Source organism: Mastomys coucha, unplaced genomic scaffold (assembly GCF_008632895.1).
Source record: "Mastomys coucha isolate ucsf_1 unplaced genomic scaffold, UCSF_Mcou_1 pScaffold22, whole genome shotgun sequence".
NCBI lineage: Eukaryota > Metazoa > Chordata > Mammalia > Rodentia > Muridae > Mastomys > Mastomys coucha.
In genome coordinates, this window is record NW_022196905.1 from 149264084 (window position 1) to 149282431 (window position 18348).

General features: G+C 33.5%; 1 long non-coding RNA gene across 2 annotated transcripts in view; it reads left to right on the forward strand.

Moving 5' to 3' along the window:
• Positions 1 to 1407: 1407 nt before the first annotated feature.
• LOC116071117 overlaps positions 1408 to 18348 on the forward strand; it is a 54693-nt gene continuing 37752 nt past the window's right edge. For both annotated transcript variants that reach the window (XR_004110715.1, XR_004110714.1), the window contains exons 1-2: positions 1408 to 1528; positions 16606 to 16666. This is a non-coding gene — a long non-coding RNA (uncharacterized LOC116071117). The remainder of the gene's footprint in view (positions 1529 to 16605; positions 16667 to 18348) is intronic.

Consider the following 18348-nt stretch of genomic DNA (forward strand, 5'->3'; position numbering starts at 1 on the left):
TTACCTTTCTGTTGTACTCACCTTCATGTGCTCTATCTAAAGATCATAAAATAAAACTTTAATTACATTTATAATATTTAATTTCATATTTTTTAATATTTTGAGAATATTAGAATATAGAATGCTGTATTACATCATTTCTACCCATCTATCTCCATCTCCAACTCTTCAATAAGCTCTTAAATTCTTCCTCTTTTATTGTTTTTGTCATATGTGCATATGTAAGTGTGCATAAATATCCCACTGAACATGCCACATATGTTTGCATTTGTGTGTTTATGTATATCACTGAGTAAACCTTATTTAATTCATGTAATAAACTAGTAAAAAATCTTCTGGAAATTAAATCATATAATGATTATTTTAAAATAATTTTATTTGAAATGCAATATACATTTTTGTTTCAAGATTTTTAAACTTCTCTGGATTTTATTGTGCCCTAGTTTCACTATAAAAAATTCAAGTGCTATGAGTTCTATCCAATAATAGGTTTAAAAATGCAATATGATCTATAAAATCCTAGACATAAATCAAATGTCCTGGATTATATTTACATGTGTACTATGCTGATAATTAAAACTTTGGAAAACTAGTCAGTTGTCAAATTAACCTAAACACACTTTAAGATAAATGATAACTTAAACAACACAATACAGTAATATATTTTAAAATGAAGATCTAGTGAATAAGCCCATGTTCATAACTTTTCTTATAATTCACTGATGCATGTGCATATCAAACTTGGCTGGAAATTTTAGGTTTCATGTTTGCCAATGAAGAACACTTAGAAGTTCTGAGAATTTGGAAACTGGATTCCTTCATACAAGACACTGCAAACCGACAGAATATTTTGCATAGTAACTGATTAACTTCCTTAGTTTTAAAGAATGCAGTTAGAAATAACTCTTAAGTTGTCCAGCATGCAAAGATTTAGAACAACTTGACAGTACACAGAGACCTGTTCTTTACATTGTAAGCAAAATGCAACCACCTATGTAGGGAAGAATTTCAGGAAAAAAAATCCTCAAAGAAACCTCATTAATTTTACTTTGCATTTTGCTAAGGAAATGAAGATATTTACTGATGAAATGTACCCCTGAATCAGCATAACCACACATAGCTGCAGTGGGACTAAGATCATTATTTTTTCTTTTTCTCAGGAACAAAATATGAGATACTTTAGGTGTCAAGAAAGAGTTTGGAAATGAGGTGATTACTCATGTATGCCAAATGAAAACCTGTGTCTAATGTCTAATTGCTCCATTGATTTCAAATGGTCTGTAAAAGTCACCCACTTCTGAAATTTCTAATGCTTCTAAAGTTGCTAAGCAGAACTTAGGCAATAAAGAGTTTCCATGGGAATACAAAACATGATTGTTTTCAATTGTGTCTTTCACCATAGCATCCTTGGTGCTCATTCACAAGCTCATACTGCCTCAGAAAGTTCTTGGTTCATGGTTCTCTTCGTTTCTTGAAAAATGTGTGTGAGAGAGGGAATGTAATGTTGGAGTAACTATATTAAACCCAGGTAATAAATATTTTGCATATAAGCATGTACACTATCAGTATGTTTGGTCTCTTTAGTTATATAGTAACTATTAACCAGTCCTTTGATATTTACATAGCTTTTCATAAAGATCTTTTATTGGCCAAGGTCCAAACTCATAACATTGCTTATATTTCTGCTAGAAAGAAATGTGTTCTTATTTACCTTTTTAAAAATATGTTTAACATCTTTTAGGGTATGATTATGGGTTGACTGGATCCTATTGACCCTTCTAAAGAAATCTTATTTTCACTTTAGAAAACTGGTAAAAAAAAATTGCTTGCCATTTAATTCTGTGAGTTTGAGCTTAGTTATATTGAGTATTATGTTCAGGAAAAGTCCATAGGGAAAGCTAACTATGTGTTTGTAATTCTATAGATATGTATAAAAATAAATGTGTTTTGATTTTTATATCTTAGCAGCAGGCCTCCACATAGCCTGGGTGTCCACACTCCAGTAATCAACAACATTTGTAGATTGTAGCACTGTGGTATTGCCCACAGATGTGCAGCCCCACATCACAGCTAGCCCTGCTGACTCCAGGTTTTGTATTTATTTTGCCTCAGGACCCTCATTATACTTTCTCCCAGTCAGTACTTAGCATGAAGGATAACTGGGCTTCCACCTGCCACTCCATATTCCCCAAGAACCCCTCCAGTTAACTTATAAATATTACTACATTGATCACCCATGTGAAATTGAAATTTAATATTATTTTTTTATTGGTTTTCCTTTTGGATCTGGTTTTTACTTTCAAATGTTTATTTTATTGTATATTTTTTTCTTTGAAGGTCACCTCAAGTCATTCTTAGGTATTGAATATAATAATTACATTTAATGACTAACAATAATAAATGAGACACATCTGTTCTTTGCATTTAAATAGGCTTTTACAATATAGTTAGTAGAAAATAAAATTTTTTGATAGCAGTAAAGTTATACTAATTCTTTCATGACTTCTTTTAAAAAAAAGTCTAACAATAAAATATAAGTGATTCTTTATAGAGCAAAGCCCATCAGAAACTTCCTTTGATCTAGTAAAAAGAAATCTCACTATTTAAGGAGTTATTCAAGTCTTGAGTCCCATGATGCTTGGATTCACAACACATGGAATGTTATACTCAGCCTTTAGTTTTCAAGACAGAGAACCACAATCTGACTTAGTTGCATTTCTGTTTCTACAATTAAATAAGTAACTTGACAAAACAAAACAGGGAGGAAGGATCTGTTTTGAGTTCATAATTCCTGATTATAGTCTATTACTGAGGGAAAGTCTAAGCAGTATTATTCTAAAATGATTAGTCACATCACAACTATAGTCAAGAGCAGATAGAAATTAAGGAATGCATGCTGATTTCTCAGCTGCTTTTCTTTACTCTATGCACTTTGTAATTTTTTTTTTTACAGCAACATAGCTGCATTGACAAGCAATCATATCCAAAGACCTAGCCAAAATGTAGACATGCCCTGGATTATAGTCTGATCTGGCTGGTATATAGACATACCCTTGGTACACACCTTTAATCCTTAACAAGTAAGGTATGGTAAGTTTGGAGAAGGAAGCAGCCATGTTTGAAAGTTATGTTTAATTGAAATGCAGTCAAATCACAGAAAGATTTGATAGAATGAGTCAGAGGTGGGATACATCCAGTTCACAGGAGAATAGCAGAAGGAACAGAGGCTACTTGAGAACAGTGATAGAGAGAAATAAGTAATGTGGTGAGTCTCTCTCTCTCTCTCTCTCTCTCTCTCTCTCTCTCTCTCTCTCTCTCTCTCTCTCTCTCTCTCTCTCTCTCTGTGTGTGTGTGTATGGTAATTTACCAGGACAGTTTTACAGAAACTGGTTACAAAGAACAAGTTAGACACTGGTAAAGACAGAACAAGATAGAGAATGAGGAGACAGAAAATTACAGCATATTGCCAAAGTTAATATGAGGCCGAGAAGAGTAACTCAGCCGGAAGATAAGTGAAGCTGTATTGAATCAGAAAGCTTGGAGGATTAGATTGTATGGAGGCTAGATGCTTCCTGGGCTAGGCCTAGGGATAATTGGAAGAGATAAGGAAATGCTCTGGGCTCAGACCAAGTCGTGTAGTCACAAAGTTTGGGTAAGGCTCTCATCTCATCCCTTCATCTTAGGAAATAAAAGTGACATTTAAACACTGTGTGCACTTGAGCTCAGATCCATGAAACTGGGCCACCCACTTCAAAGATGGAATATCACAGATAAATTAATACAGTCAAGACAATTCTTACAGATATTACCACAGACCAACATGATTCAGCCATTCCTTCACTGTGGCTCTCCCCTCAGATGATTTTAGGCTGTATCTAGTTGACAATTAAACTAAGTTTCACAGCATTTGTTTCTAGCTCTGTCATTCTATGATGTCTCACTAGTGGCTGGAAACAGTCAAGGGAATAGAATCTATTCACTGAGAATGGAAATGACTACAAGTACGAGGTGTACCTTTTCTCCACCGTTAGAAATATGGTTTACTAGTATCTCAATTAATGGAACCATTTGGATATTATACTTCCCCAAATTACTTTTCTGAAACAGTTCCTTTCTATATGACTATAGAGAGTGTACACAAGCATTATCCCACAATCTATGTACAAAATACCATGTAATTTCAGCTTACTGAATTTCTGTCACTCTAACAGGCAAAAAGACTATTGCATATACAAATACATTTTACATCCTGCTATGAAAATTATCTACTGATATCTCATCAGTTTTCAGTAGGATTCTTCAACTGTAACCTGGTATGTTATACTGTTTTACCACATATAATGCAACAATATATTTTTCACTTACCTTAACATGTATTGTATTTCATGTTTTTTAACACCTAACTTATTATGACAGTGTCATGTATTTATTTATATAATAAATTTTAGTTTTTTCAATCATATTAATCAGCCTTTCTTTCATCCACCCCCTTTTTCTCACTGGAGTTTATCCTTTTTATTTATGTGTAGCCCACAGAGTCTAATTACAGTTGCTTGTTTGAATTGGAAGTAATTTCATGAGGTAATGGCAAGTTATATGTATGTACAGCACAGAAGAAAAGGGTGCCCTTTCCCTAGCAACTTTTTTACTAGATATTTTCTTAATTTACATTTCAAAAGGTATCCCTTTTCTTGGTTTCCTTCCAAAAACCCCTATCCCCTCACCCCTGCCCCTGCTCACCAACCCACCAGCTCCTGCTTCCTGGCCCTGGTATTCCGTTACACTGGGGCATAGAACCTTCACAGAACCAAAGACCTCTCCTCCCATTGATGACTGACAAGGTCATCCATCCTCTGCTACATATCCACATGGAGTCATTAGTCCCACCATGTGTTCTCTTTGGTTGGTGGTTTAGTACCTGGGAATTCTGGGGTTACTGGTTAGTTCATATTGTTGATCCTCCTATGGTACATTACCAGAAAGTTCTGTAGCAAGGTGTAGGCATTCATGGGTCTCTCTTAGCCACAGTGAAATTCTGAAAGGTTGGATTTTGTGCTATTATTTCATAAATGTAAAAATTATGTCATGTCCAGAAGAGATATATTTTTGCTACACAGCTCAGCATTTTCTGGCTCTTATATCCTTTACAGCCCCTCTTCTACCATTTTCTGAGCCTTGGAGGGAGTGCTATAGCTCTTCCAGTTTGAACAAACCACTTCACCATCCATTATTTTGAGAACTTTGGTTAGTTAGAAGCATGTGATTCAACTACCACTCATTTCAATATGAAGCATCTCTGATGAAGCCTATGTCCAGTTCACACCTATAGGGATACATATGATTATTGAAATGTCAGTTAACAATAATCTCATTATTCAGGAAAGTACTAGAATGTTTGCTCTAAGTATATCACCTCCATAACCACTGGGTTTGGACAAACTTTTCAAAATCACACATGAATTCCTGTGTGGACCTCAATCTTATCAGAAAGTTGTTAAGTTTTTTATTTCCCTTTTTGAATTGTGTCACAGTTTCACCATAGGCTATATCTTGACTGACAAGTCATTATTGTATCTCACAGTATTCATTCTTATGAGCTTTCGTTCATTAAATAAAATTAAACTTTCATTTCATAAATACCACAAGTCGGCAACCTTATTTTACTCCTGTTCCTGGGGGAAGGCATTCAGTCTTCTGCCACTAAAAACAAGTCATTTGATTTTTATCACTGCTAGTTATTAAATCCAGGTAATCATTTATACTCATTTATGTAAGAATTTTTATCATCACACCTTTGCATTTTCTTCTACAATGTTGTGTATACATATTAACTTCTATAATCATGTATTATATCTGCTGGTAATGGACTAATTTTGATGAATATGAAATATATAGTTCATAAATGATGAGCTTTTCTTAGTCTTACTTAAGCACCAAACCCCTACCATGTTACTTAAAGAAAAATTTGCATGAAAAAATGACATCTCACAATGCTGAGTTGCATGTACTATTCTATCTCAAGTTTTACTTCTCACTATACTTTGTAATGTGGTATGGAAGTCATGGAGATTGTGCTCACAGTTCCAGCTGCAGACTGAGCTGTCTCTACTAGAAGTCATGGAGACAGTATACTAAAACCCTAGCTGCTTTCCTGACAGAGTGTAATCCACTGGGACCCTGAGCTGATGGAAGACTGTTTCCTAACTTGTGTCTTCACTTGGCATGGGGATTTATTTAAATGTAATCATATTCACTACATATCTCTAAAAGTTGTCTAGATGAAACAGAGAAGAATCTAAACAGGACTATGGCAAAAAAAATTATGAGAAAATTTACACCACTTTGTTGTGCTCAATCAGCTTTTTATCTGTTTTTTTTTTTTTAATGCTATTATTTCTGATCACATAGAAAAGCCACAAAAATAAATTAAGTACCATTATGTCAAACCGAAGGCTTCTGGTCAGTAAAAAGAAATAATTAAGAGTGAATATAATATAATAAGGAAATTAACATGGTTAAATATTTAATAGCATATCAATAAATCACAACAGTCTTCTGTACCCCAAAAGTGCAAAATTACGATCTTCCTATTGACATTTTAAAGACTACATAATGAGAGAGTACATCTAATAGCATTTTTTTTATCCATAGAGAAAAAAAAAAGAGTTTCCCTGGAAAGAGCATACACCAGCAATTTGACAGCACATCTGAAAGCTCTAGAACAAAAAGAAGCAAATTCACCCAAGAGATGTTGAAGGCAGGAAATAAACTCAGGCTGAAATCAACCAAATAGAAACAAAAAGAACTGTACAAAGAATCAACCAAACCAGGAGCTGGTTCTTTGAGAAAATCAACAAAATAGATAAACCCTTAGCCAGACTAAGTAGAGGGCACAGAGACAGTATCCTAATTAATAAGATCAGAAATGAAAAGGGAGACATAACAGACACTGAGAAAATCCAAAAAATCATGAGATCCTACTACAAAAGCCTATACTCAACAAAACTGGAAAACCTGGATGAAATGGACAATTTTCTAGACAGATAACAGGTACTGAAGTTAAATCAAGATCAGATAAATGATCTAAACAGTCCCATATCTGCTAAGGAAATAGAAACAGTAATTAATAGTCTCCCAACCAAAAAAAGCCCAGGACCAGATGGGTTTAGTGCAGGGTTTTATCAAACCTTCAAAGAAGACCTAATACCAATACTCCTCAAACCATTCCACAAAATAGAAACAGAAGGTACTCTACCCAATTTGTTCTATGAAGCCACAATTACTCTTATACCTAAACCACACAAAGACCTAACAAAGAAATAAAACTTCAGACCAATTTCCCTTATGAATATTGATACAAAAATTTTCAGTAAAATTCTTGCAAACCGAATCCAAGAATACATCAACACAACTGGGAAAGGAGATATCATATGATATGTAAATAAAGAAAATATCTAAAAAAAATTAACAAATAGTTTCCTCTGAAATAGAATATGCAATATTTATGTATTTATTTTTAATCTTTTATTTATTTATCTTAAACTCCAAATTTTATTCCCTTCCTGGTCCATCCTCTGACTGTTACACATTCCATACCTCCTTCCTACCTCACTGTCTCCACAAAGATATCACTACCCCCTAACTCCCACCCCATCCCTTAGACCTCCAGTCTCCTGATGGTTAGGTGCATCGTCTCTGACTAAATTCAGACCCAGCAGTCCTCTGCTGTATATGTATTGTGGGCCTCATATCAGTCACTGTATGATGCCTGGTTGGTGGTCCTGTGTTTGAGAGATCTCGAGGGTCAAGGTCAATTGAAACTTGCATGCAAAGATACACTTGCACACACAAACACACACAGTGAACATACAGAGAACAGAAGTACTGGTTTATACATGCAAGAACATTTAAAAGAAAACATATGCTAGCAATATATTAGAAGCTTTTGTTCTAGGTTAGATTATAAAATTTAACATTTATTAAGCATTTACTGTCCTTCATCTTTCAAATCACATAAATTTTTTGCCCAGGAATTTATAATGAACTATAGTTAGTTTACTGTTATAATATTTTCAATTATTGATAAACTATTAATAATAGATTAAGAAACATCTATTTTAAAATTGATTTAATAGATATATGATAAATAATTTAATATATAATTAACAGTTTTACATATTTTATTGTTACCAAACTATTCTTATAAAAGTATTTTCACACCACTTAACTTACTCAATTTAATATCACACTTGAATGGTGATGTGTAATTAGGTGAATTCAAAAGTAATTCAAACTAAAAGCAACTTATCATAACAAAAGGAATTCCCCTTTGGTGATTGTACTAAGGTAATTAATTTTTCCTGCTATATAAGTTTTAATATTGAATTTCTACAAAGCACAAAATCAGTTACTCAAGTACTTAATATATCTAAGCAAAAACTTTATGGGAAGATTCTTTTTTGTTTATCACATTATCCAAATGTCTACATGTTTATTAATTAATATTCAAATACATGTAAGCTTCATATCTAAAAAATATACTATTTTTCTCCAGTGACAAAGTATGATATCTTGGTTTCAAAATAGCTTATAGAAGGTGCAAAATAATTATGGTTTGGAAATATTATCTCAAAAGCTTATAGATAGAGATCTAAAACTTTAGCAATAGAAATGCAGACATATCCACTTTATCAATATTATCTATAAATTAAAAATTATTTTGTTATATAAAGTTAGTACTTAGAGTGGTAGATATATTTCTCTCTATATGCTGGTCTATACTTCTGTTTTCAAACCATTCATACATCACTATCTATCAGAGCTTTTCACCTAAAATTTAATGTTTGGGGGGAAGTGTTTTTGTTTTGTTTTGTGGGTGTGTTTTGTGGATGTTAGTGATAAAATTGTCTCTGTCTTTATACTTATAATTATATGTAAATAATTTAACTCTATAGATTTTATGTAATTTTATTTCTATATTTTGTGTGATTATCATAAAATTATTATGTTCACACCTATTATATAGTAAATAGATTATAAATCTTATCAGAAGATTAGTCTTTATTACTTTATAGCAGCTCAATTTTGTGGTTAGTATAGCAGTGATGACCTCACCATATTGACTCTGAGTGAATTGTCCATTACTAGTTCTACCTGGATTCAAGAAAACATTAGATTGTCCTAGAAATGGCTCTGGTTTTTTTCTCAACTACATTAATAAGTGATCAAATCATTATTAAAAGGTCTATCAGAACTTAGTATTAACAAAGTCATGGGTCAAATGCATCATAATGCCAAAGCTCTCTTAATTTGACCCTTCTACACACATGCACCCCGAAACAGCAATACAACACACATACCCACACAAAATATGTGAGCATACACCCACACAGCAACAACACACCATATGTACACATCTAAAAATGCACATCATTTTTATATAATTATCTGATTTGTACACATGGCCAGTCACATATTCTGCAGTATCATTTGGCTTTCATTTGTCAAGTCCTATGCTAAAACTATTATGGATTTCTCACTGGCTTGCCTCAAACATGCAATTGCTAAGTATAAGACATCAGCATATTGCTTTTTATCTTTTCTAGCCAGCTTGTCTCATTGTTGGCTGCCAGAATGATGTCTCTGAACAGTCCACCTTATTGACTTGCCTGACTGCTTCAAAATGTGCTTATGTCATCCAGAAAAAAATAAACTGAACATGTTGACAAATGTTCAAAGGTGTCAATCAGTAAAGTGATAATTGAAAATGCTAAAAGGTGGCAATTGTAGTAAGATGTCAATGCCTGAGGGGAAAATTATCCTACTGTCAGTGAAATGTGGTCATTGAAATGAAGTGACTTGGAAGTTGACATCATTTTACCAGCATATACTGTAACAACATACATTTGAGGAAGATCTTAATGCAGGGAACTTCAAGAGAACTAATATCACACATATTCAGAATACAAATCATGGCACTATTCTTTGGGTAACTTACCAAGTTACTGTCCCATAAGTCATTTTACCCTTTAGCATTTGAGAGTGCTGAATGTATATTTTGAAAGTTTTATTGATGCTAAGCATAAAAATTCATAAACAATCATATTACTCTGACAAATTGGTTCAACGCAGAGATCCTTAAACCACAAGGTTCAGGAGATTGACAAGATATGCATAAAATTAATTTGAAGACAACTCAAATTAAAGAATGACAGTTCAAAAATTAATAATAAACCACCCAGCTTGCAAAACATATTGAAGAAAACTACAGTGTTACTAGTACTGTAATTCTTGACACTGCATTAAAATAAATGATGAAGAAGACTAAATATAAACTGAAAGTAGGTAATTCACCAAAGAACCTGACAGTTCCTGATAAATAAAATCGTGAACTGTGCCTTGAAACATTAAAATTTATAAAAAGCACAAGAATAACTTACACTAAATAAGATGTAAAAAGAAAACATAAGAATCAGTAAACTGGACCAAACTAGAAGACTGGTAAACCTCTGTTTCTTAGTACATGCAACATGTCTGTGATTGATGCCCAGCATGCTTGTGAGTGAAAATGATGTTTGTTTCTTTGTGTGTGTGTGTGTGTTTACATCCTGACTGCACTTTCTCCTCCTTCCTCTCTTCTCAGCCTCTATCTCCCTAACCCCTTTCTTCTTGCCCTACCCCCCCATTCACTACTTTGCACTTTTGCTTCAGCAAAGAGCAGGCTTCCAGTGGAATCAACCAGCCATGTCAAATCAAGTGACTGTAAGACTAGGTATCTCCTCTCCTATTAAAACTCGACTAAACCACTGACCAAAGAGTACTTATGGTGGGACTAATGGCTCTAGCAGCATATGTATAGTAGAGGATGGCCAAGTCAGTCATCAATGGGAGGAGAGGCCCTTGGCCCTGTGAAGGTTCTATGCCTCATTGTAGGGGAATGCCAGGGCCAGTAAGCAGAAGAGGGTGGAGTACGGAGCAGGGAGGGACCAGGGGTTTGTGCTTGTTGTTTTTTGTTGTTTTCTTTTTGTTTGTTTGCTTTTTTTCCGGAGGGGAAACTGGGAAAGGAGATATCATATGACATGTAAATAAAGAAAATATATACTAAAAAAATAGAAAGAGAAAAAATAGATTTAAGGAAGCCGTAAACAAACAAACAAACAAAAAAACAAACAAAAAAACTTGATGAGAAAACTCAGTAGGAGGAAAGGGTCCCAATGTTTAAAATCTATCTATTCTCCCTCCCTATTATTACATTCTATGTAGAAACACATTTCAAATGAAGTCAGGCAGTGACCTATACACCAAGAATTTTTGTCAGATGTATACCAACGAAATTGTAGAGGAAGTTCAACCCTTCCCCAGTTATTGTGGTCCCAGCCCACTGCTGTGTTATCCAGGCTACTCAGTATTCAAGATTCCGTTTCCCCCTAACTCTACGTAGAATTATGTGCTTTATGTTGCCTGCTGCATTGACATAATTTAGCTTTAGGCATGGTTGTAATCATTTCCTTTATTATTTTGTATTTTAATGGGCATGGTGAAATAATTCTCATTAATTAGTGTCATTTTATTTATTGGACTACTTATTAACTTTATCACTTGTTTGACCCAAGCTAAAAGCCCATCAAACTGAAAAATTACTACCAAGAAAACCATTTTCAATTTAGTTCCACAGCTTCATTGGTATTAATTCAACTTAAACAAAGTGTTTCCATACTTTACTGTGAGTAAGCACAGCAACAACATTGGCAATAAGAAAAAAAATTTCAACCAGGTTTCCCAAGGACAATGCCACCTTCTGTACTTTCTAAGAGTCAGAAAATTCAGGAATAGCAGAAAAGGGGACTAAACTAACTATAGAAAAGGAGTTTGAAAATATCACACAAGCAGACAACCAGAAATGTCAAAATAAATTCTTGGCCATTATAGAATTCAGAAGTTTAAAACATATGTAAGTAGGTTGGAGTCAGTATTCTCAACTGTACAGTCTCACTAACATTTAATGAAGCACATTTACACATATAATAAGCTTTTTTTCAATATCTGTGGAGGTATTACAAATCATAGCCAGGAGATAAAGCCAGTAGGTTCTGTTCAGAGGTCTCTGCTTCTCTTTTAATATTAAGCTCCACGTTGGCACCCATGGATCATGATCTACTTGTTCCAGTGACTCAATCTGCAATTTCTCAATTTACGTCCAGCATGTTTCCTAAAATGTAGCACATTGTTTTAGAAGTGAGTTTTCAAGTTCTCTAATTCATTTTGTTTTGTTTTTGACATGAGGTCTCACTAATCTCTGGATGTCTTTGAACTTAATATCCAGCTAATAAAAGACCTTGAAAGTTTAATCTCCCTGCCTCCAAGACCTCCCAATTTTTCTCAACAAAAATATGTGCCTGTGTGCCTGTCTCTAATACTTCATTCAATTTATGACTGCCACTTTCTTAACCCTGTACTATAATTAACCCTACACTTCATTGATACATTTTAAATTGGAATGTTATTTATGAAAATTTTTTTATCATGTAGCTCCCTGTACTACAATTAACCCTACACTTCATTGATAAATTTTAAATTGAAATGTTATTTATGAAAATTTTTTTATCATGTAGCTCCCTTTGAAATGAACCCTATTACATCAGATTATATTCTTTAAATGATGTTGAATCTAATATATATCTCTTTGCTTACTAGATTCGCTAAATTTTGACTATGTTGTCATTTTGATTGATAAAAGTTGAGGACTCATGTAGTTTATTTAAACTGCTCATTCATCTGAAACATGTCAAATCTTTTGCATTTTCTCTTTCAAAATTTTTTCTGTTATTTCTTTCATCATCATGATCAGTATTTTCTATTCCTCCTTTGACTTAACTCATGCATTCCATTCTTCTAATTTAATAGGTAACACTTTTTTAATTAAAGCAAGATTATCTATCTACATCTCATGTTGACCTTATTAAATAAGAATAAATAAATCAGTTTGAATAAATAAATCAGTTTGTTTTGAAGTATCTGGCCAATGTGAACAGGGAGGTACTTGTCAAAGTTGTAGAACAATTAAGTTTCTTATAGTTTATTCTTGTTATTTTAGCAGAGTTCTGGTTTAACTATGTTGTTACCCACCCAAGAATTATATAAACATTCATGAGAGATTAGTCATTATGGACTGGATATGTAGTCAGTTGGAACTAACCCTATTTGTCTTAGGCCAAGACTTTTCCTTAACCCTGTCTGCAATACATCAAATGAACATCTGCTATTGTTGTGTTACTCAGCCTCTTCATTCTTCAGCTTACTTTCAAGGAATGTAAATTCCATGAGGAAGCAAATTTCACTTTATATGTGTCTTTTCAAAATACAATTGATTTGTGTTTATTTTACTTTTTTGATGTTATAGATGTTTAAAATGAAGCATCAGAGGCAGTATGGTTCCGTTTGGCCCTTCTAAGGGCTAAGAGACTTTTAATTCTCTGCTGTTGGGTCACAGGGATCACTCATATCTTCTCTGTTTCTTTCTTCTCTGTTTCAACACAAGATGGTCTGGTTTATTTTCTTTTGTAGGAAGAAATACTGTGGGATTGTATGAATATCACTCTGGGAGCACTAAAGGACAACAAAGATATGGGGGGTAGAATTATCTCTCTGCTTTTGTTTGATTCAGGATTTGTTGTATGAGCTGGAAAAATATTTACTTTTTTTCAGGGTTGTGGGATTAGAGATTTCACATTTAAGAGGTACTCTTAAGTCTCTCTCTCTCTCTCTCTCTCTCTCTCTCTCTCTCTCTCTCTCTCTCTCTCTAGAATTTCACCTCTTCCAAAGCAGGAACCATTACATCTGCACTGTTTACTGTATACTGATACAGGATCTTATTAGAATTTCCAATTGGTGTGGTTGTGTGATCTGCCACTATTTTGTTTTCCCATAGTTCTTTAGTCTGCAGTATTTTAATTGTTTTGCACTCTTCATGTATCTTAACTTTCATTCAATCCTTAGACCCTGCCTTCTAATGTATCCTCCCATGTCAAATAGTGTGAGTAATTTTTTAAAGCCTGCACTATAAAGAGACTAATTCCATTCATATGAGCTCTGAAGAGGTTAGTTTTTATCATATTAGTGTGATATGCACTAATATTATAACAAACTTCTATGAAATGAGTTCCTAAAATGAGCTCTCTGGAAGTTTAGCTCTTTCAAATAACTTATGCTTACCATTAGAGAACCCAGTAAATATGTATTCTACATTTCCTTCAATTTTGAGGAAAATAATTGTGTCTTTAATGAAGGAATATAATTTGGAATTAACAAAAACATGCTGTATTTTACTTATATAAAATACATTAGATATGAGGAAAGATTAATCTCTGAATATTTTTCAAAGCAGATTTCAATTATTCATGCAACAATGTATAAATAGCACAGACACTAGGAGCTTTACACATGGCAATAAAATTTAAATTTATACTTCAGTATGGTAGCTGCTATTGATACACATTGACTTGACTCATTGTTTACAATGTGTCAAAGACTACTTTGGCACATACTTGTAATCCAACAAGAGTGCTTTTTTTTTTTCCGTTTTTGTTTTTGTTTTGCCATACTAATTTTCTAGAGGAAAGGAAACTGTATCTCACATTGTTCAACATCAGAACATTTGAGTAAGTAGAAACAAGTATTTGATAGAACTAAGACCTGTGTACATTCTTCCTGGCAAATATGTAGGATGCAGGGGCTTCTAGTTTGATCCTTCCTAGATGCTGAGGAAATTTAGCAGTTTTGTACATTTTATGTTTTACTTAGACAGGACATTAAATGAGGGAGGGAACTGTCCTTGGTGAAAGAGCAACAATCATGTTATATGAAAGTATACTGTTCTGTCATTGATGAGAGTAAGAGTTGTTTTTTTTGTTGTTTGTTTGTTTGTTTTTATTGTTGTTCTTGTCCTGTTCCAAATAATGTTGCATCATGGACTTATTTGAGTGATATTTGTATTCAGTTTGGGAATAAAACATTCTGGCTACCAGCAATGCTGTTATTAATTTTCTCTACAATGATTAAACAAGCTGTTTACATTGGCACCAGTTTGGCTATTCATCTTAGATCAGTACGATATGGGCAGAAGCGATATGTACTAGTTTTAAGAATAAGTCTTAAGGCTACCATGATGTTTGCTTCTTCTCTTAGCTATGCTTATTTTGATTTGTAAGTTGGGGGCTCCTCTTACAGGCTGGGTATGTGCATAAATGCAATGAAAAGCATGATCAGGGCCCAATATGAAAGCATAACATATATACATGAGACCACGATTTTTATTTCTAGTATTTCTAGTAGGAAACTTACAAAAAAGAGCATTCAATTCCATGACAGTGAGCCAATCAATGATTTTTTTGACCCAATAAGTAAGACATATAGTTATCATAATGTGTTTTATCTATATATGCTCATTTTTGTATAAACTATCTAATTTATATTCTCTATTAACCTTCATAATAATTACAAATTCATCTAGAATTTTATTATTTCTCACCCAGATAATCCAAAATAATATACATTATATTTGTGATACTTCAATTAATAATATTATATTAACAGGTTATCTTCTCATCAGTGGGGATTATTTTCAAAGTAATATCCTGGTAAAGAGAATAAAATAACAATGTATTCAAAGGACTTGTGTGTGTGTGTGTGTGTGTGTGTGTGTGTGTGTGTGTGTGTGTTTGTTTTCCCTAGGTAAATCTATAAGAGACAAAAACTATAATAAAAAAACAAGATCATTATGAAATAATTTAGGTAAACCAAGGCTGCATTCATATTAATTAAGATATACTGAAGAGTTTATGAAGGTTTAGAACACTCCACATTCTATGCTTTATTTTCTTGGACAGCTTATGGCTACATAATGCTTATAGTATTTTCACATAAGTAAGATATTTTTATTCTGACATAAAGTTTTAGTTATTTTTCGTATATATTTACATATATGTGTATGTGTATATATGTGTGTATATGGATGTATTAAAATCTGGAGATCCAAATCCCAACTTTCCATTTGGCATCCAAATAACAAAACTTACATTTGCATGATATTGAAAACATACTTTCCTAATGCTTTTACTTATAAATTGCCAGTTTTCCTAATGTTGACATAAACTCTCATAAAATGATCACATATATTTACTATCTATTTCCCTTGAATCCATAAAGTACATCTCATAGGATCACTGAACATGGATTCTTTGTGAAATGAAGCCTTTCAGCCAGGCAGTTAAAAAAAATTATTGGTATTCTAGCAGATGGAGCATCAGTAATTTGTTTCTAATCATCACAACTGGTATTACTGAGTTCCTGTCTTTAATGCTGTGTCTTCATTGCATATGATTTACATCTAGCCTGAGAAGAGCTTCAAAGGCTAGTAGCTCTTAACAGCTATCTCACTATAATTAGTTCTTCTATTGTCATGTGATCTTTGGATCAGGTGAACAAGAGAATCCATAAAGCATATTTCTAATAAATGATTTTTCTTACATAAGCTAGATTAAGAGTGGTTGATTCAATAAAGCACTGTGTGCTTCAGACCACTAAATGTCCACCTCATTGTTCTGTCAGCCATCAAGAAGAACCAAGATAGAGGAAGATAAAGATGGATACAGTAACCTCCATCCAGGAAGTAGGTGCTAAAATCTTAAAGACATATTCAACTACAGGTTAATCATGATTGCTTTTGCATTTGATTAGTATCGATCATTGTAATACTCTAAAGATTTTGTTTTGTTATTAAAGTTTTCTGAAAAATTATCAACAGAAGTCATTCAAAGGCGGTAAAACTTAAACTCCAAACTATACTTCAGGGAAGTTGTGATTTTATTTTCTTGGAGTTTCATTTCAAGATGTTGTATTCCCCAATGTGATTACATTGAACAGATGTTCAATAGTTTGTCTTGTTTCTTTTAAATGCCTGAATTGAAACATTTTATTCACCTTAAACTTCTCCAATTTCCTTTCAATTCCAAAAGTGGAATTTGCCTTAGGTACAGTCCCAAAAAGAATTTGATTCTGTGACCTAAATCCATGCTGTTTTTGTTTACTTTAGTTACCACATTTAAAATCATGTGAACCTGAATCTGCAAAATTGATATTGAATGTTACATATAATAATGTTTTGTTTTTAAGGTTTACTTTAATCCTGAATATGAAGTGAGGTTAATTTATCTTTTCACAAATGCAATTGCTATGACTTAGAAATCTGATATCAATCTGATAAACAAAAATGAGGTAAGACTTTCATTTGATGATGGACAGGATTCAATTAATTTCAGTGCTAATCCCATTGTAGAATTTGGCAATTATATCAAGACATAGTTATTAGCTCTATAGTAATAGAAGTATTCATGTGCTTTGCAAAAAGCTATTTATAAAATTGGACTTGTATCAGTTTTTACTGCTATTTGGATATCCAGAAAAAATGCACATAAAACATAAATTCTGTGCTTCGAAACAGGAAGTGGACTTTAAAGAATTGAATTACAAAGCAATTCTTAACAGCTCCAAAAATACAGCTGCCATAGCCAAATTTTGTTGCAATAACAGCAAATATATTTGCTTGCATTTGTTGGAAGGAGTAAAGGGAAGAATCCACAGCACCAAATCATGAATCATTATTTTGTTAAGATGCTTTTGCTGAAGCAATGCTTGTCACCTTGACATTCCTGTATATAAATGTCATTCACTTGTTCATAAAAATCCAATAAGACAAGCTCCTGCTTATTTTTTCCTAGTCCTCTAAATATAACATGCATGAATACTATGCCAGGTGTGCATTTAAAAATATTATTGAAAAATTATAAAATCCCAATCATGTATCAAAATAGAGTGATTCAATTACATTGAACAGGGCATAGAGGCACAAGCCGACCAATGTTAAAGAGTTGACTTTGATTCTCAGAACTTTCAGGATGAAAGAACAGAACCAATCCCTATAGGTTGAAATTCTATCACCATTTTCTTGCAGTGATGTGTTGGTCCATGCAAATATATATATATATACATACAGAGAGGAGAGAAGAGGAGAGGAAAGAGAAGGTAGGAAGTGAGAGCAAGAGTGAGAAAAGAGAAGAGGAGAGGAGAGGAGAGGAGAGGAGAGGAGGGGAGGGGAGAAAAGGGAAGGGAAGGGAAGGGAAGGGAAAAGGGAAGGAAAAGGGAAGGGAGAGAAAAGGGAAGGGAGAAAAGGGAAGGGGAAAGGGAAGGGAAAGAAACGGAAGGGAAGGGGAAAGGGGGAAGGGGAAGAGGGAAGGGGGAAGGGAAGGGAAGGGAAAGAGAAGGGAAAGGGAAGGGAATGGAAAGGGAAGGGAG